Raw genomic sequence first — 22,657 nt, forward strand, 5'->3', positions numbered from 1 at the left:
CTGGGTTCAATCCCCAGAACTGAAAAAAAAAAAAAAAAAAAGTTGGCTTGGATCAAAGTATAGATAAATGCCACAAATTGTAGTTTGTTGAGGAGTGTCTTAGTTTATTCCTCTATTTTCCCTTTTAATTTATTTATTTTGGTACCAGGGACTGAGCCTGCAGTGCATAACCACTGAGCCACATCCACAGCATGTTCTATTTTTTGTGACAGGGTCTTGCTTAGGGCCTTATTAAGTTGCTGAGGCTGGCATTAAACTTGCAATCGTCCTGCCTCTGTCTCCAAAGTCAAGCTACTGGGGTTACAGGTATTTTTTTTCCATTTATTTTTATATAAATAACACAAATGCAAAATACACAAACATTGTGTGGGGGGTTAATTTACATCATATGTGTAGTTTTGAGGTGTATATTCATACATACATACCCACACATAAAATCTTGTGATATGATTCTTTCTAGAAGAATCCATGTTCTTTGGGGGCAGAACCTGAACTGACTGGGAAACTCTTTTCCACCCCATGCTACTGCTCTGGCCACATGTCTTTTAGGAAAATTGTGGGGAATTTGGAACCTGGATTTTTTTCTATTCTTACAGAAACCAAGACTTTCTCAGAAACCAAGGACTTTACTCATCTGACCTTTAGTTTAATGGACAGCTGAATTTGGATAGTCTGACAACTTGGTAAAAAAAAAAAAAAAAATCACAGTGTTCATAGTAGAACAGGACTTTGGAGAAGTTACTGCATAGAAACCTGAAAATTCATTGGACATTCAACAATAAGGTTTTGTGTGTGTGTGTGTGTGTGTGTGTGTGTGTGTGTGTGTGTGTGTGTGTGTGTCTGAGAGGAGAGAGAAAAGCAGATCAACATTTTAGCAACATTTCAGTACACTGAAATAACAAGACTTGAGACGTAAATAATGTGGGTTTGATTAAACATTTAACAAAATCAGATTAAGATAGCCACAAAAGTCTTCTGTGGTGAAGATTAGTTGCTTGAAACTAACTCATACATTTAGCAGACCTCACCTGCATACCTCCTTGTATATTGAACTTTGGTGATTTCTAGGAGAGTGAAAAGAATGAAGACCAACCTTGGGGTTGGGGCACAGTCATAGACACTCTAAAGGGCAGAAAATGTGGTGTTCTATGACAGGACAACCGACTTTCTTCCTGGAACCTTTCTCCTTTTTCTACCTATATGCCCATCCAGGCAACCTGCCATCCCCAGCGAACATGCAGCTCACTTGAGCCTACTTTCTTCTAAGTTGTCTTTGCCTGTCCAGTGCTGTCATGGGGTCCTAAATTATTTTTCTCATGGGCCTGTCTCTTCTGCTCTCAGACTGTCTGGGGGGCAGACTGTGTTGCACTTTGTCACCTCCAGTCACTTTTATCTTTGGGGACTTTGTATTTTGGATAGCATTAGCCATAATTCTTGGGCTAAGAGTCCAAGCATCCCTAAGCTCTACCCTGAATCCCACCACTTGGAAGCTGTACAAGCTCATTTCCTTTCCTCACTGCATTTTTATCAGTGAGAGGAAATACATGCTGGATGGAACCTATTGATCTTGTCCCCATGGCAATATATTGACCTATGAATGTCAGATGAGTACTGGACTCTGAACACTTAACCTTCTATCTCTGTCCTGTAAAACACTGGACTGCCCCAAAGAAATAAGTTCCAGATGCTTGCAACAAGTGGGCCATGACTTGTTAAAATTTTCAAAAAGTAAGACACCCCCAATGTAACATATACAAACCCATACCTCCCCTGTAATCTGAACTAGCTTTCTGCCCAGTAAGTGAGCCATCTGACTCCTGACCTCACTGCTGAATAAAGCTTGGACTGAATACATGAGGTCTTTACCATCTCATTCACTTTTGGGTTTATAATTTTACTATTTGAACTTATTTGAAAGTGACATAGGTAGTCCCTGAATATTCATCATTTCACTTAGTTTACTCAGACTAAGTATGTAACTCTCAATATGTGTGACTCTAAAGCATAATTATAGTAACTTTATTAACTCCTTGAAGTTATATCCATTTGATTTGATTTGATTTTCTTATTTTTAGTTAAAAACCTCCCAACTTTAGTAACTTTGAACAACTAAGAGAAAAGTTGTATGTCTGTATGCTGTATGGTATTTAATGTTTATAAATCTGACCAGGGCAAAGTGTTGTAGCTCAGTGGCAGAGTATGTCATTATTGCATGTTGAGTCCCTGGGGTGATCCTAGGCACCTCTGACACTCACATATGTGTGCACACACACACACACACACACACACACACACACACACACGAAACATTTACTTTGAGAACATTAATGCTCTTTGGAAGCGTACTGGGTATTAAACCTGGGGGCACTTTACCTCTTAGCTACATTCCAGCTCTTTTTATTTTGAGACAGGTTCTTACTAAGTTGCTGAGATTGGTCTTAAACTTGCAATGCTCCTCACAGGTATAGATCACCACACCCTGCTGAGAACACTAATACTATTTTAATATTATTCCTATTTACAAAAGTTTACTGAAAGTGAATACACTGTAGAAACATCAGTGTCAATTTTTCAATTTGTGAGTGTAAGCAGAAATAACCAATACAGTTTGTCACCATAATAAAAATACAAATAATCAGGATGGAAGCAGACCGCAAATGGATCAGCAAGCTTTTCTTTATTCTGCAGCAAAGCCCATCAATCAGGCATGGGAGGGCTCATTCTCTGGGTATGGAAATGCCCCCAAGGTTATAGAATGAGTCTAAGTTTTACAGTTTGCAATGAGGGTTAATTAATTTGGAGACAGCAGATGTGCTAGTCAGAGAGTCAGGGACCTAATGGTGCAGGTTATAATTTTAGCTCAAGAAGGCTGTTATAAAATCTTTGAAATGCATTGCAACTGGGAAAAGCTCAGAACTAGGTATTCACTGGTTATCTTCCTCTGGGATCCACTTTTTCTAGAGCTTCATTATTTGCTTTTCTCCTTCCAGGACTCATTGGCAATGAGAAAGGGTAAAAGTCCAAGACCCAGCATTTCAGTATTCACCTCCTCCCTTCTAGACCCATTGTGATTTGGAAGGGGTGTGTGCTTTGGTGGAGATGCTGGGGATGAACCCAGGAGGAATCAAAGTTTGTTTTTTTTTCTTAGGGCCTATTGTTACTTGGAAAGAATATACTGGGAGAGGTTTAATTTTGACTAAATTCCTCTCCCTCCTCCCAAGCCACAATGTCCCTCCATTTTTTCCTAGACTGTCTTGCAGGAATAATATTTTCATAACTCTTCAGTGAGCATGCTAGGTGTAAGCTCTTGGTCCACAAATGACAGAGGCAGGATACAGGAAACAAACCTCTCAGATCAGCAAGTTTTCCTTCATTTTGCTGTGAAGTCCATCGATCAGCCATTGGAGGGCCTATTTTCTGGGTAAGGAGTTTCCCCCCACCTGGGCACAGAAGGTGTCTACGTTTTTATAGTTTCACTGGAGACTGTGGACACAGTTTGAACAGTCAGGGTTAGTTGTACAAGTTAAAACTTTAACTGAGGAGGGTAGTTGTAAAGTTTGAAACTCATTATCTGGGAAAATGAGAGTCCAGATCCTAAGGGATGATTACTCAAATATTGCCCATTGTCCACCCCCACCCATTCATTGTTTCCCAGAGTTTTAATATTTGTTGTGCCTTCATTTAGGGCTAATTTGCAATGGGGGAAGGTCAAATTCCAGGGCCCAGAATTTCAGTTTTTGCCTCCTTTCTTCAAGATGCACTGGGATTGGGAAGGGGTAAATATTTGCATTTGGTGAAGATGCTGGGGATAAGCCTGGGAAAGGATGAAAGTTCGCTTTATCCCCTCAGGGCCCATTGTTATTGGCAAAGGGTGTTCGGGAAAAGGTTTAATGTTTGGCTGATTTCCCCTCCCTCCTTCCTAGCCACACTGTCCCTCCATTTTTCTTGGGGAGATGTGTTGTAGGAATATTATTTTCCATAATCCTTCACTAGGTTAACTTGGTCTGATGTAGACAATTTACAAACACATCTAAAATATATGTGCTGTCAAAACATACCACAAACATATGCATACAGGTGAGAATACAGACAGATGGAAATAAAGATCTTGTGATTGTTGTTTGTTTTAAAATTATAGTCAACAAGGGCTGGGGAAGGAGCTCAGTGGTAGTGTTTGCCTAGTCAGCTGGAGGCCCTGGGTACTACCTTCAAAAGTAATTAGTCATGAGACAGGTACAGGAATTTGGTAACTTATAAAGGTGATGGGGATCAGTAGAGAAAGCAGAGGCCTCAGAAACAGCCCAAGTGTCAGTTTTTAATCAAAGTGACTTGATATTGGGCTTCTTTAAAAACCCTCTAAAATATCTGATTATTGGGTTCATTCTGGGACACACATATCCTTTTAACCTTTTTCTCTCCTCTCCACAACCTCCACTGAGAACCACACCCTGTAAATTATTCATTTTCAAACAAGTCATTTATTAGGTTAAAAATGGGAGAGGGGGTGAGTTTTTATCTCAAAGAGACAGAGGAGGGCTGGAGAAGAAAGCAGTCAGTGGAAGAACTCAGACTGAGACCTTGGGTTCTGGTCTCCAGCAGCAAGAGTTTTAAAAGGAAACACAGGAAATAAATACTGTATAATTTTTAGCAGAAAGGAGTTTGGAGAACCCAGTGTGATGGTGCAGGCCTGTCATCCCAGTAAATGGGGAGACTGAAACAATGGATCACAAGTTCAAGACCAACCTCAGAAATTTAGGGAGACCCTGTATCAAAATCAAAAATAAAAGGTCTGGGTATATATGTAGATCAGTACTACAGCACCCCTGGGTTCATTCCTCAAAGGGGAAAAAAAAATTCAGAAAGGAGTTTGGCTAGACATATTGATCTATTGAATGCCTTGGGTAGGGTAATACCTATCTTGATTTCCTTTTATTGTGGGGGGAGGGTCCTTTTTAGTTTCCTGAATTACACACACACACACACACACACACACACACACACACACACACACACACACACACACACACACATATTGCAGTTGCTATAGGTACTCTGAGACAGATACATGGATTTTAAACAGCTTCCAGAAGTGTATTTTTGTCTTTGTGATCACTTGATATGCCAAAATAGTAAGGCCTCTGCAATCTCAAGCATATCACCTATCCATAAGATTTTACTGTCTTTTTTATTTTATTTTTGCTTCTCTTTCTTTATTATGGAATATGAGGTGTCCCCCAAAGCTCACATGTGAGACAATGCTAGAATGTTAGGTTCAGAGGAGAGGTGATTGTGTTGTGAGGGTCTTAGTCCAATCAATGAATTGATCTGAGAGGGATTACTGAAGTGGAAGGGTGTTGCTGGAAGAGGTAGAAATTGGGGTGTGGTTTTGTGTGTTTAATTATATGTGGCAAGTGAATTCTCTCTCTCTCTCTCCCTCCCTCCCTCCCTTCCTGCTTCTCTCCCTCTTCCCCTCCTTCTCCCTCTCCCTGTCCCTCTCACTCTCCCTCTCATTCTCCTTTCTGAGAACCATGATGTGAACTGATTTCCTGTGTCACACTCTCCCACAATGATTTCAGTATTCACCTGGGGCCCTGAAGAATGGAGCCAGCCTTCTATGGACTAAAAATCTCTGAAATTGTGAGCCCTCAAATAAAATTTTCTTCATCTACAATTGTTCTTGTCAGATCTTTTTGTCACCATAGCAAAAAAAAAAAAAAAAAAAAAAAGACTGAAAGCTTTCTTTTATGATGCTGTGCTAACAAAGAAATTAAGGGCCTTGTGCATACTCCATAAATACTGTAGATCACTGGTACACACATCCTCAGCCTTTGCCTTTATTTTATCTCCCCCATACCCCAGAGGTTAAACCCAGGGAAGGCCTCAAGCCTACGTAGACCGAGACAAATGATCTCCCACTAAGCTTTTCTTCCCAGCCCCCATTTTTATCACATTTTGTTTTTGTTTATAAAATTTTAATCTTTTTTAAACTGTTAAAACATTTCATTCTTTCCTACAAAATACTTTATAATTTAAAAAATACATGGAAAATGATTTTTTACAGCAACTACCCAAGTTGTTGCTTATTTTTTCCAGCATTTTATGATCTTTTACTTGTCCTTGGCATCAGGGAGCAGATGTTCACCTCAGAGAAAAATATAGATTTCACTTTCTGAATGTAGAGTGGGTTGTCTTTAAATTATCTGAATAAAGTATTTCTTTCTGAGTATGTAGTTCCATTTATACCTCCCATTTTTAGAAAAGAGGTGAAAACAGACATTTCTGCCAGTGACAGATTAAACAGAAACTAAAACTTTTAGTCATTAGCAGAAGTCCTCACCTTTAGAGGTTCTGACTAGATGTGAACTTTATAGGTACTTTACTAAGAAGTCAATGTTGTAGCATGGAGCGTGGGCTTGGGTTCTTTGTTTCACAAATTTGAAAAATGAAATCCAGGGGCACAAGGGTAAAAGCAAATTAGCAGGATTTATTAGCAAAATAGAAAGAAGGTTAGTCCTCTCATAGAGGGAAAGGCCCCAAAAGAAGTGTAGGACCCCCCAAAAAAGGGAGACCCTTACTAGAGTCTCAGGATGGCGCGCTCCAGGAAACACGAGAGACCGGCCTGATGCAAAAGCACGAGGCACTTTAATAACGGAGCTCCGGGCCAACACGCATCTCACGCAGGAGATAGAGGAGTTGACCCCGAGGCTCAGCAATCAGGGGTTTATATAGGAAAACTTAGGGAGTTTGGCATGGGTACACATAATTGGCTGATTCAAACATAAGCGGGCACATGACTACATTGATTACATCAGCAAGTAGTACGTGCAAATTGACATTCCAGCAATGTGGTAGGGCAGTTTATTTTGGTTAGCAGGGGTCAAGCTAACCTTAAAGAAAAGGGAAGAAGGGGGAAAGTGGGTGACACCAGATGGTCCACGGCCTTGTGGAGATTGTTTATCCTCCATGGCCAGTTAGTTTTTGATGCTTTGGCAGTCTTATTTTAGGCTTGTTTAGGTATGATCAGGCCTCAGGCCTGTCCCTCTTTGTTTCTTTTCCTAAGTTCATTTGCTAGACTACACATTCTGTGCTTTAATTATGGGCACTTAAATTTTAACTCCTTCATTCCCCTCTTCTTCTTTTAACTAATTCTAATCTTAGAATTTTATAAATCAGTATCTTATGGAACTTCTGTTTCTATATACACTTCTCCTAGGGCTGCACATAGACCTCCCTGCTTACAGTATTTAAAGGCAGGTAATTTTGGTAATCAATGAGCATTGGAGACCTTTAACATTTTATTTTCCCAGTGGCAGTCTCCAACTTCCAGATGCAGATGATTTTATGGCCTCCATTTCCTCGATTTGACCCGATCCCCTATTTCTATACTAACGACCTGTTCCCAATTCTGGCTTCATTTCCCCCTCTAATCGTAGGAACTCCATGCTGCTGGGGAAGGAGGTCGATGATCGCTCTGGCTTCTTCAAGCTGGAAGTGGGTGACGTGGGGCAAGCAGCTTGGAGTTCCTGTTTTTGTTTTTGTTTTTTTTAAATCAGTCAATCAAGGAGACCAAGGTAGAAGTCTGGCTGGGGAAGAGCAGGTTGTAAAGTCATCTGGGGGTGGGTGCTTCTATGAGAGAAGAACAAAAAGACATGAGTACTGAAAGGAGATTAGTACAAAGTAAATGTTGCAGCATCTGAAACATGCCACTGAGTATCATGAAAATGACGGAAGTCAATCTTTCACCAGGAGATGGAAGAACTGAGAAATTGTTCCCATAACTAGGCCTAACAAAGGCTGAAGAGGACAAGGCCTTTATTTGGGGACTTTAACATTGTCCAGGTTACTAGGAATCTAAACACAACATTTAACTCTTAATGTCATAGATGTTCCCAGAAAATATAGTTAATCTACTTAATGTCATCTGATTTTTGTAAAATATCCCTTTATTGATATAACCTGTGTTTAGTAGAGATCTCTATACTTCTGTTACTTAGGGCTGGGTAATCATACTAGCAAACATAGATTAAGTCTAACTGTGTAGCTTAAGAAGGTCTTAAACTGACTAAAAACTTCTGACTCTGGCAGTTTCTCTTAATAGTTATCAGGCACACTTGCTGAAGAATCTCTTTTTCATTTGTAGATTCCAGTCTTTATTCTAGTGGGCTAATACAAGTGTACATCTTAAGTTACATTTAACTATTATTTCTTTTTAATGCCCAAGAATGGCTGTATTTTGGGTTTTAACTGTTTTGCTGGATGTCTAAGATCAAGCTGGTCAAATTGACCTGGTTCCTGTCTTGTTAAAGAGTCAGCTGAGTTCCCACAGGGGACACTCATAGAGCACTTAAGAGCAGTTTCTTAGGTCCACCAGTGCCATTGGTTAAGCAGGGTCTTCTTGATGACATGGCTTTCCTTGAAAGTGTCAGGGGTGTCTCCCTTTTTCCATGACTTTCCTCTGCAGCAGATGCACTAAGTGATATTTCATCCTCTAGTCTCAACAATCTCCTTGATCAGAAGTTTGTGTGACCCAGAGTTGTAACGCTCCTCAGAGAAGTTTTCTTATTCCCTGGGTTCAGGCTGATGTTGAGGGCAAGACCCATATATGGACTTTTCTTGACCTCTGTATTTAATTTCAATTTCTAAGTTTGATCTTAATCATCCAGCAAGCCAGTCTCACCAGTCATAAAGTAAGAGTACTGGGCTTTAACTTTAATGTCCATAACTTTACAGTTATTTACCCTTTTATTTAACTGGAGTCTGTATTATTACTGGAAGTTACCACTATCTGTTCTATAGGTGATGGCTTATTATCACAAGTTACCTAGGTTGTATATTCTGGAAGCAGCTACTTCTACAAAACAGTAACAAGCAACAGTTTTACAAAATGAAATTAGCAAGTGGTTTTTAAACTTTTTGTACTTCACTCAGAGCAGCAGCACAAATTATTTCACTTATACAGTTGTATTTTCTTTAACAAGAATAAATCAAATAAACCAATGAATCATCATTTTCTTGAATCTCACATGCACCCAATGTGTATATATTAAGCATTTGCTGCAGATTGCCTAGTAAAATACTAAGGCTAGGGTCATTTTACATATGGTCTATTGAAGCCTGATGTTTACTAGTGAAAGCATCATTATTATAAATATTTGATATATGTGCAGCCAGGAAAACAGCACATGCCTGTCATGGGTGTCATGGTTGTGCAATAACTCAAGAGGCTGAGGCAGGAGCTCCGGAGTTCAGTTAACCTCAGGAACTTAGTGAGACCCTAAGTAAATGAAATAATGAATAATAAATAAATAAATAAATAAATAAATAAATAAATAAATAAATAAATTGGGCTGGGGATGTGGCTCTGTGCTCAAGTGCCCCTGGGTTCCATCAAAAAAAAAAATTGAAGAAAAATATCATTTTGTCCTTTTTATTTATTTCTCTTTCAACCTCACCCAGGCCCTAAGAACTATCATTCCACTGTCTCGAGGGAGAAGTGTTGTATTCTTTTTTAAATTTATTTGCTGATAGATCTTTATTTTATACATCTATTTATATGTGGTGCTGAGGATAGAACCCAGTGCCTCACACATGAGAGGCAAGTGCTGTACAACTGAGCCACAACCCCTGCCCAAGTGTTTTATTCTTGACCTCTGGTAGTGACAGGTACAGAGAAAACTTCTTGGGATGTGGGGTGGGCTGGGCCTGGAGGTAAGGGTGGATTCTGACTTAAATGACAGAATGGAATTAGGATTCTTTGCCAAAGGCAGAAGAGAGTGACCAGAGACATCATCTGGGGCATGGTTGAGACTGAGGAACTTGATCAGATAAGAAGGGTGAAAGTAGTGTCTCCCCACTCATTGCTTCAAGCACAGTATATAACAAAAAAAAAAAAAAGAAAAAAGAAAGAAAGAAAAGACCAAACCAGGCATGGTGTCCTATGTCTGCCTATTTTCCAAGGAAGTTGGGAGGCTAAGGAAGATAGAAAGATCTGCAAGTTCAAGACCACCCTCAGCAATTTAGTGTGGCCCCATGCAACTTAGTGAGACTTTGTCTCAAAATAAAATATGAAAAGGGCTGGGAATGTGGCTCAGTGGCAAAGTGTCCATGTGTTCAATGCCCAGTAACAGCAACAACAAAAAAAGAAAGGACCAGAAAGAAGCCCCATCCCTCCTTTTCCCCTGATGCTTGGATAACTGCTCCATTTCTTCTTCCTCAGCCAGAGCTAGATGTCTATAGAAGAAAAAAAACATGATGGTCAGGGGTTGGGGATCAGTTCAGCCATGATAGAACATGCACAAACTGCTGAGCATGCCAGAGGTCCTTGGTTGGATTCCTGGGAACCTACAACAAAGAAACAAAGGAAACAGCAATACCAAAACAAAAACAAAACAAAACAAAACAAAAACATAAAACACAGTTGATTCTGTTAGCATAAAAAGACCAGGCCAGATGGATGCAAACTTCATGAATCATCTGTTTAAAATGAAACAGAGTTTCATGCTTCTGATGAACCCACTTTCTTAGTGGGAAATGAGCCACTGAAAAAAGGAGAGGACTAGGTTTATACAGGTTATTCCGAGAGGTGACTTAATGAGCATGTCAGCTTGGACACTCAGAAATTTGTGATGTTTTACTGGACAAAATTGGAAGGGTCTATGTTCAGCAGTCAGCTTGGGCACTCAGGAAACAGGTTTTTGAGAATTTAAAATTTTGTATCGGGCAATATTTTTATTTGGAAAAGAGCAGAGGCTCTGGGATCAGCTTTCAGTGTTTATGTCTTTCCCTTCATGGTCCCCCATTGTATTGTTGCTGGGAAAGGATTTATTCTTTGGCTTCTTTTCTAGGGATTGTTCTGTCATTGGTAAAAATGAACTGGGAAAGCTTTCAATATATGGCTTTCTTTTTTATTCCCTTTTCTCAGGTCTCACCATTCTGGACTTTTTTTTTTTTTTTATCCAAATTTTAGACTCTGAAAGGAAAGGGAAAATTGGACATTAAGGTCTCTAGTTTTGTGCTGGTGATATTGCTGGTTATTGTTGATGAACTTTGCTTCCTCAAATGTTGCAGTTTGAACATTAGATAAGCAGACTGAGGCAAGCATATAAAGCAGGTTTTATTTAAAAGTAGTAACACAAATTTCTCCCAGAAGAGTGAAGGGGGCCTTTGTCAGTATTCCTCTCTCCCAAGATAGTGAAAGCACCCTGCTTCTTTCTTTTTCTTTTTTTATTTGTGGCACTGGAGATTGAACCCAGGGCCTTATGCTTACAAGGCAAGCCCTCTACCAACTGAGCTATATTCTCAGTCCCTGGCAACTTTTATAGACTAAAGTTTCCTTTGCTATCCTACTCTCTCCACCTTTATCTCCTTCCTTCTTAAAAGATGCTGGTGGGATGGGCAAAATGTGAGAAGCAGATGGTCAGGTGGAAGAACCAAATGGAGTGGTTCAGGCAGGAAGCAGCCCAGGGGGCATTAACTAACAACTTACTTTCTGCAACATTTTGGAAGGAGTAGTAAAGGCCAATAATCTTGGTAAACAGAGGACTCTGGAAACATTGATATTCCAATCCCCCAGGGGCAGTCTCCAATTTCCGGAATTCAAACTGGCCTCCATTTTCTCCATTTGACCCATTCACACATCTATCCTAACTGACTGTCTTTAATTCTGTCTTCGCTGGGAGGGGGTAACATAGGAAAGGGAACTTTCTTTTAGAGTCCTAAAATTTAATATGGGGGTCATGCAGAGGGGAATGTGTGCGGTAAGTTCTGAAGCCATTTTGATTAATGTCAGTTCTCTTTATGTTGCTCCAGAAGATCAGAGTGGCAGAAGGAGAGATGCCCTGAGATGTTTCTGAGATATTGTTGCTGAGCTGATTACTTTATTAAGAAATTAAAACTAGGGCTTGGGATATAATTTGGTTGGTAGAATGCTTGTGTTGAGAACAGGGTGATATCTGTGCAGCTAACTGTCTTAATCACCAGAATGCAGGCAGTTGCGACTGCACCCTCAAAAGCCAATACAGCGCAAGAAGGACTGCTGGGCCCCCGTGCTTATCGAAGATGTTAAGAAATATTTGTCTGAGAAATATGCAGCTGCCTAGAAACCTGAACTATCAAGGACAGGGGGCCTAACTCTGACTCATCTCCTGCATAGTTCACCCCTTCCCTCCTCCCTTCTTCCTCTAGGACCGTTCAGTTCTTGTGGGACCCAATGAGAATCAAATAGATTGGCAGGACCCAATCAGAGGAGGACTAATGTTTAGCTGTTCAAATGTTAACCAATTAAAAAGAACACTGTAAAACTGTTTGCCTTTCATTATAAAAGCCTGCTGAACAAGGCTCAGGGCCTCTTAGCGTCACCGGGTTACCGAGTGCGCAGAGGACCAGGCTCGAGCTTGCTAATAAGTGACTCTTTGTTGCTTGTATTGATCGCGGTCTCTGGTGGTCTTTGTGGGGTCTCCAGCCGCTGGGCACAACATATGGGGGCTCGTCCGGGATACCCCAAGCCCACCCAGACACCTAATCATGGAGTCATAAGTGACATCATTGGCTGGTGAGTAAGGCATTGCCGTATTCCTGTCTGAATTGCCTGCACGTTCTGGTTCTGGGCTGGCAAAGTCCTGGCGGATGCGCTATAGAACCCCAGCAGGGTCTCGGGAGATGTCCCCTCGATCCATCTGGGCAGCCTGTGTGCTGCATCTGGGCGACTTTGTCGCATCTGGGCAGCCTTGTGCTGCATCTGGGCAACCTTTGTGTTGCATCTGGGTGACTCTGTCGCATCTGGGCTTTTGTTTTGTCGACAAAATACTAACTAGCCAATTGTGATCTAGCGCACTATATATCTGTCTGTTTGTGTATTTGTGTATTGTCCTGTATGGTCTTTACTCTTGCCTCCTATTAAATTCTTCAGTGTGTTAGTCCATTACTATTCTGTTTCTCATTCTTAAACTTCTCATCTCCAATCTATAAATCTCCTGACAGAGAAGAGAAATACTAACCAATGGTCAAATTCATTGCATCCTTTTGTAATTATACAGGGAACAGGCTCAGGTGACTCCTAAGACTTTCCTCCTGAGTCACTTTTCAGAGGTCTGTGCCAGAGGAGAGAACTTCAATGTGAACCACCTAAAGGAGGGTGGGTTTGCTGCACTCTGCTCCACAGAGTAGCCAATCTTCATCAAGATCTACGCCGAGAGAGATAAGTAAGCTTCTCTCTCCATGCACCCCACATCTTTTTGAGGTGCAGATATCTGTCTCTTCATTTTTGGAGGGTAAAATGGGCTACACAACAGTCTCACACATTCACTCCCTCCTGGATGCTCCCCTTCCCTTGCTGGTCAGACATACGAATCCAAACTGTAGGATTAAGACCTGGGACAATTAGTATGGAAATGCCCAGGTTCCCTTTGTTCGCACAGTTACCCGTCACTAGTCTGTCCTAAGCACCTCTTTGTTTGTGGGGGGATGGGCTCCCTTTGTCCTCCCTGAGGTCCCCTATTTTTAGGCTTAGGGATACTCATTGCAGGGTACTTTACAGTCCTACTCCTTGTTCCTAAGAGATTTGTTTACTCCAATCCCCCTAGGCAGAGAGCTCAGCAGCTCCATTCCCCAAAAGTAGTGGGAAATAATGTTTTGTGATTTTCTGCATTCAAACCTAACCTGATTTCTCAACCAGGAAAAAAACGGTTAAAAAGTCCTGGGCAATCCCTCCCTCCCCCCTGCCTGTCCTTACTGAAGCCTACATTGGAATGTGAACTGTAGCAGTTTCAGTGGGAGAGGGGGGACTAACCTGAGAGAGAAAAAAAAAAAAAAAAAGAGGTGTGTTTTAAACTCCTGGGCTGCTATACAGAACTAACTCATTCTCTAGGATTCATGTTTTGTTTTGTTTTTCTTTAATGCTGTATTTCTGAGCTCATAATTTTGATCCTACATACCTAGGTTAATGATTTTTTTTTGATCAGTTCTATTTTTTATTCAACTAGAATTTTTAAACATCTGTTACATTGCAACGGAGATTCACCTATAAAGTTACAAGGCCTTTGATTTTGTGTTATTTGTTTTTGTGTCTGATGTCATGTTTTGTCTGTATCAAAACTGAGCGCTCCTAAAATAGAAATTTAAAAATGGATCCAAATACTTTTATTCACGTGATTTTAAAAGGGTTCAATTTAAATTGGGTAAACTTATAAAAGTAAAATGTCTTTAAAAATAATTCACAAGTCTCTAAATGGTCAAACTAATGAAATGTTGATGTTAAACAATGTCTAATATCAATTGTTTCTAGGACCTTTCTTCAACAGGAAAGAGGCAGCAAATGCTGTTCTGGACACTTGTCTGATACCTTGGTTTTTGCAGAATAAGTGAATTAAATTTAACATGTATAGGACTACTCAAATATGTTTGTAAACACATCTGATTAATTTGCAAAGTTAAAATGCTAATTGCTAAATAACATTAAGTACTCTTAAGTCCTTAAATTCCATGGGGTATCATACTTAAACATTATTGGTGTTTTCATAGGTTGGTAAATTAAAAATTGTTTAAAATTGCTTTGTGTCATTACTAAAAATAAGGTTATTAAGAGTTATGTCCTAACATGTAAAACCCCAACCCAGAGGGTGAGCGTTCCATCTGCTTCCTTATCACTTCCCCCTACTCCCCCTCCAGTTCTGCAAAGCTCCAAGGAGCTCTTAGGTTTGGAATTAGAGTTACCATCCCCCCTCTCACTGTGTTTCAGTTAGAGTACTATAAACAACAAAGTATTTTTTCTTGTTAAAATGGAGTAATTTATCTAAATTCAGAAATTTCATGAGAGTTGTTTCAGAATGTGAACAAAAAGGTGTCAACAGAAAGGAAAGAGAAAATAAAAGGTTCTGGGTATGAAAATATATATAGTAAAAGGGAAAAGAAAATTTTTCTGGGTAAGAAAGTGTTTATGTGATGAAATACATGAAGGTCCAAGTAAGTGCTAAGAAAGTCTGTGTGTAAGTAAAGAACAAATGTCAACAAGTTTGCATGAAACTGAGTTGGTTAGAAGTATGTGAGACAATCAGTTAAAGCTATTTAAGGTTTTTCCTAAGGTAAAATACTAATGTTCTGATATAAACCAAAGTCTAATCTGTATGGTAAAATGACATGGTAAAATAACAAGGATTTGAAACACTAATTTACTCTTAACTTTGTGTCTATTAAGTTTTATTCTTCAGAACAATTAGTCTTAAAAATTGGGGTGTATATAATTATGGTTAAACAACAGTTAAGAGTATTGTACTATGTTACAGAGTCTACATTTTTTCTTTAAAAACTAAATTTGGTAAGAAAAAAGTGTCAAGGTAATTGTGAAATAGTCACTAGTTGCATATTAAATGTGTTCATATTTTCCAGGTATTCAAGTTTTTAAAGCAGGGAATTTATCAAGCACTGCTATTCTCCAGAATAAACTTGTCTGTAATGGTAATCTTAAACTTAAGGAGTACATTTTATTGGGGATTTATTTTTATCATTTAATATTCTATTATGGGACCTATTATCAATAAGATATATGTAAAATTGATTACTTATTTCACTGAGATAAAAATTTAAATGTAAATGTATTTCTAAGAGGTAGTGACAGCCTGATTTGTTTAAAGGTTCATATAGTAGAAAGTGAAAGCATTTTGCTACACAAAAGAAAACTTAAAAGCTCTCTCAGCCTTTGATTGATTCCTGTTTTGGATATAATGTTAAACTGTGTTAACTAATGTTCACATAGACTCAGGAATCAATATATGTAAACTTCTCAAAATAACATTTAATAAAGAGTGTAATGTACAATAGCAAAAATGGGACAACAATAACTAAGATTGGGGTCTCTGACCACATAACTGTAGCATGCCTTGTGCCTAGAAGTGTTCCTGTGTAGGGGCACAAGATTCCTAACTGCTGTGGCAGTACCCTCCCTGGGGAGGCTCTGTACAGTAGTCCTATCAGCTCTTACATTGATCTCAGGCACACAGCACTTGGAAAGAGGAAAAAAAAATGTTTTGCTAGATAATCAGTGTTTCATCAGCTCCCTTCTCTAGTTCCTGCCCACCTCACAGTAACTTTGGACAGTGGACTCCTTTGAGAGCTACACAGAGTTCCTAACATTGCACTTTGCAGTTGTGGAAAAAGTTACATAGATGTTCTAGTCTCTGTAACTCTCCTGAAAACAAAGAATAATGCTTACATAGTCTTTAACCTAATAATAAGACATATATAAAGATTGCTAATATAACACTTTGGATCTGCATCTCCATCAGAGAACAGAGCTCCATCTGATCTCAGCTTAATCTTCAAAATCTGTGTTTATAAACCTTTGTTTTCTAATACTCCTTTGCCCCTCACTGAACTTGAAAATTTGGTCATGCTGGTCATGGCAAAAGGGGCAAAAATTAGCTTCAGGATTAGAACATTTTACTTAAGATTTGTGAAGAGCCCTGCCTTACCTGAAATAAGCCTCTGCCACACCCTGCTGCATGTTAGAGTGACTCCAAAATAAGTCAGACTTCAGCCTATTTAAAGTTATAGTCAAAAGGTTGGTTTTTGATGTAGAATTACTATGATCTCAAATAGGGGATATAATGTGGTTCTCAGTCCAAATTCAAGATAGCTATTATACAAGCTGAATATGTTTTTACTCTTGCTAACTTCATTTTGTAAAACTGTTGTCTATTACTATTTTGCAGAAGTAGCTGCTTCCAGAACATACAACCTAGGTAACTTGTGATAATAAGCCATCACCTATAGAACAGATAGTGGTAACTTCCAGTAATAATACAGACTCCAGTCAGATAAAAGGGTAAATAACTGTAAAGTTATGGACATTAAAGTTAAAGCCCAGTACTCTTACTTTATGACTGGTGAGACTGGCTTGCTGGATGATTAAGATCAAACTTAGAAATTGGAATTAAATACAGAGGCCAAGAAAAAAAAAAAAAAACAGTATCTTGCTCTCAAAGTCAGCCTGAACCCAGGGAATAAGGGGACTTCTCTAATGAACGCTGCAACTCTGGGTCACACAACCTCCTGATCAAGGAGATTGTTGAGACTAGAGGATGAAAAATAACTCAGTGCATCTGCTGCAGAGGAAAGTCATGGAAAAAGGGAGACATCCCTGATGCTTCCAAGGAAAGCAAGGTCATCGAGAAGACCCTGCCTAACCAATGGCACTGGTGGACCTAAGAAGCTGCTCTTAAGTGCTCTATGAGTGTCCCCTGTGGGAACTCAGCTGACTCTTTAACAAGACAGGAACCAGGTCAATTTGACCAGCTTGATCTTAGACATCCAGCAAAACAGTTAAAACCCAAAATACAGCCATTCTTGGGCATTAAAAAGAAATAATAGTTAAATGTAACTTAAGATGTACACTTGTATTAGCCCACTAGAATAAAGACTGGAAGCTACAAATGAAAAGAGATTCTTCAGCAAGTGTGCCTGATAACTATCAAGAGAAACTGCCAGAGTCAGAAGTTTTTAGTCAGTTGAAGACCTTCTTAAGCTACACAGGTAGACTTAATCCATGTTTGCTAGTATGATTACCCAGCCCTAAGTAACAGAAGTATAGAGATCTCTACTAAACACAGGTTATATCAATAAAGGGATATTGTACAAAAATCAAATGACATTAAGTAGATTAACTATATTTTCTGGGAACATCTATGACATTAAGAGTTAAATGATTTGTTTACATTCCTGATAACCTGGACAATGTTAAAGTCCCCAAATAAAGGCCTTGTCCTCTCCAGCCTTTGCTAGGCCTAGGTATGGGAACAATTTCTCAGTTCTTGCACCTCCTGGTGAAAGACTGACTTCCATCATTTTCATGATACTCAGTGGCATGTTTCAGATGCTGCAACATTTACTTTGTACTAATCTCCTTTCAGTACTCATGTCTTTTTGTTCTTCTCTCATAGAAGCACCCACCCCCAGATGACTTTACAACCTGCTCTTCCCCAGCCAGACTTCTACCTTGGACTCCTCGATTGACCTGATTTAAAAAAAAAAAAAAAGGAACTCCAAGCTGCTTGCCCCACACCACCCACTTCCAGCTCAAAGAAATCAGAACGGTCATCGACCCCCTTCCCCAGCAGCATTGAGTTCCTAAGATTAGAGGGAGAAATAAAGCCAGAATTAAGAACAGGTAGTTAGTGTAGAAATAGGGGATCGGGTCAAATCGAGGAAATGAAGGCCATGAAACCCATTTGTCTCCGGAAGTTGGAGACTGCCACTGGGAGAATAAAATGTTAAGGGTCTCTTAAGCTCATTGATTACCAAACTTACCTGCCTTTAAAGACTGTAAGCAAGGAGGTTTATGTGCAGGCCTAGGAGAAAAATTTTGTTTTTATATAGATCACTGTGGGATAATCAAGGAAAATATGACAAAAGTCAGAGAAGGACTAGCAAACAGAAAGAAAAAACAGGAAGCTAATCAGAGCTGGTTTAAATCCTGGTTCAATTTTTCCCCTTGGTTAACTACTCTGGTGTCCGCTATAGTGGGACCCCTAATATTGTTGCTACTAGCTATAACTATAGGACTTTATATAATCAATAAGTTAATTGCTTTTGTTAAAAATAAAATAAAATACAGTACCTAATGGTACCATTAGTACCTAATGGTACTAAGGGCTCAATATCAGCCCGGGAAGCAGTAAGGGTTAAAACTATAGAGACCCAAGATTGGCTCTCTAAATGTTCTTGGAAAGGGGGGAATGTTGAGAACAGGGTGATATCTGTGCAGCTAACTGTCTTAATCACCAGGATGCAGGCAGTTGCGACTGCACCCTCAAAAGCCAATACAGTGCAAGAAGGACTGCTGGGCCCCCGTGCTTATCGAGGTTATTAAGAAATATTTGTCTGAGAAATATGCAACTGCCTAGAAACCTTAACTTTCAAGGACAGTGGGGCCTAACTCTGACTCATCTCCTGCATAGTTCACCCCTTCCCTCCTCCCCTCTTCCTCTAGGACCATTCAGTTCTTGTGGGACCCAATGAGAATCAAATAGATTGGCAGGACCCAACCAGAGGAGGACTAATGTTTAGCTGTTCAAATGTTAACCAATTAAAAAGAACACTGTAAAACTGTTTGCCTTTCATTATAAAAGCCTGCTGAACAAAGGCTCAGGGCCTCTTAGCATCACCAGGTTACCGAGTACGCAGAGGACCAGGCTCGAGCTTGCTAATAAATGACTCTTTGTCGCTTGCATTCATCATGGTCTCTGGTGGTCTTTGTGGGGTCTCGAGCCCCTGGGCACAACACTTGCTTCACAAGCACATGGCCCTGGGTTCAAATCCCCAGCACCGCCAAAAAAAAAAAAAAAGAAAGAAAGAAAGAAAGAAAGAAATTAAAACTAAAATAGGGGAAAGAAAAAGAAAAACATTATACAAGTTCATGAAGATTATCTGTTTCTGTTAGGTTAGGGGAAATAATTGTAGCACACAGAATAAAAATCAATTAACTTACTAGTGTTATGAGAATAATACTGAAGCCAGAATTAAGGACAGGTAGTTAGTGTAGAAATAGGGGATCAGGTCAAATCGAGGAAATGAAGCCATGAAGCCATCTGCCTCTGGAAGTTGGAGATTGTTCCTGGAAGAATGGAATGTCAAGGATCTCCAGAGCCCAATGATTACCAAATTGACCTGCCTTTATCAAGGACTCAAGCATGGAGCTGCTAATTAATGCCCCCTGGCCCCTTATCTGCCTGAATCCTCTTGGCCCTCCCTCTGCCCATGGTTTCTCACTTTATGCAAAACCAGGCCTAGTCAATTAGGCAGGAAGGCGAGATAGGGGGGAAAAACTGGAGAACAAAAGAGACTTTAACCTATAAAAGATGTAGGGTGCGCTCACTTCTTGGGACTTTAGAACATCAGCCATGGTCCCCTTCTTCCTGCCGGGAGAAGTCTGTATTATTACCTTTAAATAAAACCTGCTTAATATGCTTGCCTTGTCGTGCTTCTCTAGTGTTCAGTCTTAAACTTCAGAAGGAGCAGAACTCGTCACCATTAAATGGCGGTATCAATACTAGCATGAAAGGTGAAGATTAACTTATTTTTTAGTGCTAAAAAAATGACTTTGACATGTAATATAACTGAGGACTTATTCTTAATTAATACCCAATCAGATTTAGGATGTTCTTCACGTGTTTTCAGGGGTCTGGTTTCTTTGCAGCATAGCAAGCATGATTAACTTAGGAATTATATTCTCCTGGTGGTTTAGTCCTTTCCATCCTTCTTGAAAAACTATGCAAAACAAGAATAGGGATACAATTAACAGTATAGTTAAAACTAATGATCCATTTATGTTTGTAGAAAAGCCCCTAAAAGGGTTAAAGGAAGAAATACATTCAGCTACACTTCCCCAAATTTCTTCATTATCAAAAGTAGGGGATTTGGCATTAACTATGACCAGGATCTGAGATTGTTTTTAACACATCAAAAGAAACATTATAAAAATTATCAAGTCCCATTAGATGATGGTGTACATTCTGCTTTTAAATCTCAGTGTAATTGTATGGAAATCTAATAACACAAAAGTGAGTAATATTATAATGCCATTGAAGTCTCTGAATCTACTCTAAGTCTTTTATTTGTTCCCTTAGCCATATAACAGATTTTTTAGTTGCAGGACCTCACTCAGAATTTCCTGTTCAATATGTACTTGAGATTGCTGGGTTTCATTATAATTTTTATGAAATTGCTGAAGGTAATATGTTCTTTGGACCTCTTGTTTGAAGGCTATGACCACCATAGAGACAGAGGTAATGGTGCCACACAAACCAACAATATCAGCTATTAATAATCTGATAAATCATTTAGTCCAGTGCTTTAAATGTCTTAGTGACTCCTGCATGAAAATTACTGAAGGTAATTTCTCCATGTTTTTTTTTTTTTTCACTTTTATAGGGAGCCATGTACCTACTGGCCCTTTAAGAATCTTAAGAGTTTGTTCTGGGTGCTGCTATATGGTTTTCACATTTAAAATAATATATATTTTGTGAGACATTTTACTGTATTTGAATGTATAAGGAATTTCCACGGAACCATGCCAGACATGGGAAATCATATAAGGGAGTTTATTAAGCAAACAGTGTCTCCCTGCAGGGTAAGAGAGAAAATGAGAGGAAAAGAGAAAGGAAAAGAAAGTGCACACACTAGAGAGAATGGAAAGCCAGGAGGATAGAGGAAAGTGTGTAGGACAGACAGAAGAATGGGAAAAGATGGCAGGAAATCTACAGTAAAACAGTTGCATTCCACTGGGCTAACAGAGGACCAATATCAGAGAAGGATACCTGCAAGCTGCCTGATGAACCAATAGCTAGCCAGGATGTTCACAGATTGACAAGTGGTTGGGAGGTGGGCAAAATGGCTGTACCTGATGGAAGGGGGAACAGCTTTATACATTACATTCCCCCATTTCTTTTTTTATAAGAAAATCTTTTGCTCTCCAGTTCTTTTTGAAGCCTTCTCTCTCCCTTCCTGCCTGAGTGACTGGGGTTGGTTTTGCAGGTGAGATGTAAAAAGTCCATTCTCCTTCCAGACTTTCAAAGGCAGATGATTTTCATGGACTTCATTGTCTCGATTTGACTGATCCCCTATTTCTACACTAAATTGCCTGTCCCCAATTCTGACTTCATTTACCCCTCTAATTCTAGGATCTCCTTCACTGCTGTAGGGAAAGGGAGCAATGACCAATCTGGCTTCTTTGAGCTGGAAGGGGGCACTATGGGGCAACCAGTTTGGAGTTCCCTTTTTAGAAATCGAGTCAATTGAAGGGTTAAAAGGTAGAAGTCTGGTTGGGGAAGAGCAGGTCATAAAGGCATCTCAGGATCAGTGCTTCTATGAGAGAAGAATAAAAAGACATGAGTACTGAAATGAGATTGATACAATATAAATGTTGCAGAACCTGGAACATGCGAATGTATATCATAAAGATGACAGAAGTCAATAATTCCTCACCAGGGGGTGGAAGAACTGAGAAGTTGTTCCCATAACAAGGCCTAGCAAAGGCTGGAGAGGACAAGGCCTTTATTTGGGAACTTTAACATTGTCTAGGTTATCAGGAATGTAAACACAACATTTAGTAGAGATTCTAGCAAACATAGATTCATGTGAATTAAAAATATTTGGATCCATTTTTAAAATTTTAATTTTTATGCGTGCTTATATTTAACACAAAAGTAAAGGCCTTGTAGTGTTTAGCTCCATTGCAATGTAATGGATGTTCAAAAATAACTCTAGAGTTGGATAAAAAGAACTGATCAAAAATCATTAACCTAGGTATGTAGGATCAAAATTGTGAGCTCAAAAATATAGCATTTAAGAAAAACAAAAGTCCTAGAAGAAAAATGATAATGGTCATTAATTATAGCATGAGAAAATGAGAAGGAGAGAAAAGTTGAAAGGAGAAAAGTATTCTGAGTTGTAGCCCAGGAGAAATTTAAAATGGACACTTTTTTCCTTAGGCTTCAGACTGGTTTCCCACAGCGCCTTCCCCATTTACATTTCAATGTAAGTCTTGACTGAGATCTGAATCTGAAAGGGGCTAATATGTTCTAGCAGAAACTTGATGCGTAGGTCCTTTTAATTTAGGTTTGGAGGTGCTTGATCTTGCAGGGAGAGCTAAGAAGCAAGAAAGAAAAGA

The 22,657-nt window shown here is 39.4% G+C and overlaps 1 long non-coding RNA gene across 1 annotated transcript; it reads left to right on the forward strand.

The window, feature by feature from the left end:
• Nucleotides 1–12,844: 12,844 nt before the first annotated feature.
• Nucleotides 12,845–13,625, forward strand: LOC306647802. The gene is made up of 2 exons (XR_013760171.1): nucleotides 12,845–12,906; nucleotides 13,508–13,625. It is a non-coding gene; the product is annotated as an uncharacterized lncRNA (long non-coding RNA).
• The last annotated feature ends 9,032 nt before the right edge of the window (nucleotides 13,626–22,657 follow it).

The sequence above is a fragment of the Sciurus vulgaris genome (genome assembly GCF_902686455.1).
Source record: "Sciurus vulgaris genome assembly, chromosome: 17".
Lineage (NCBI taxonomy): Eukaryota > Metazoa > Chordata > Mammalia > Rodentia > Sciuridae > Sciurus > Sciurus vulgaris.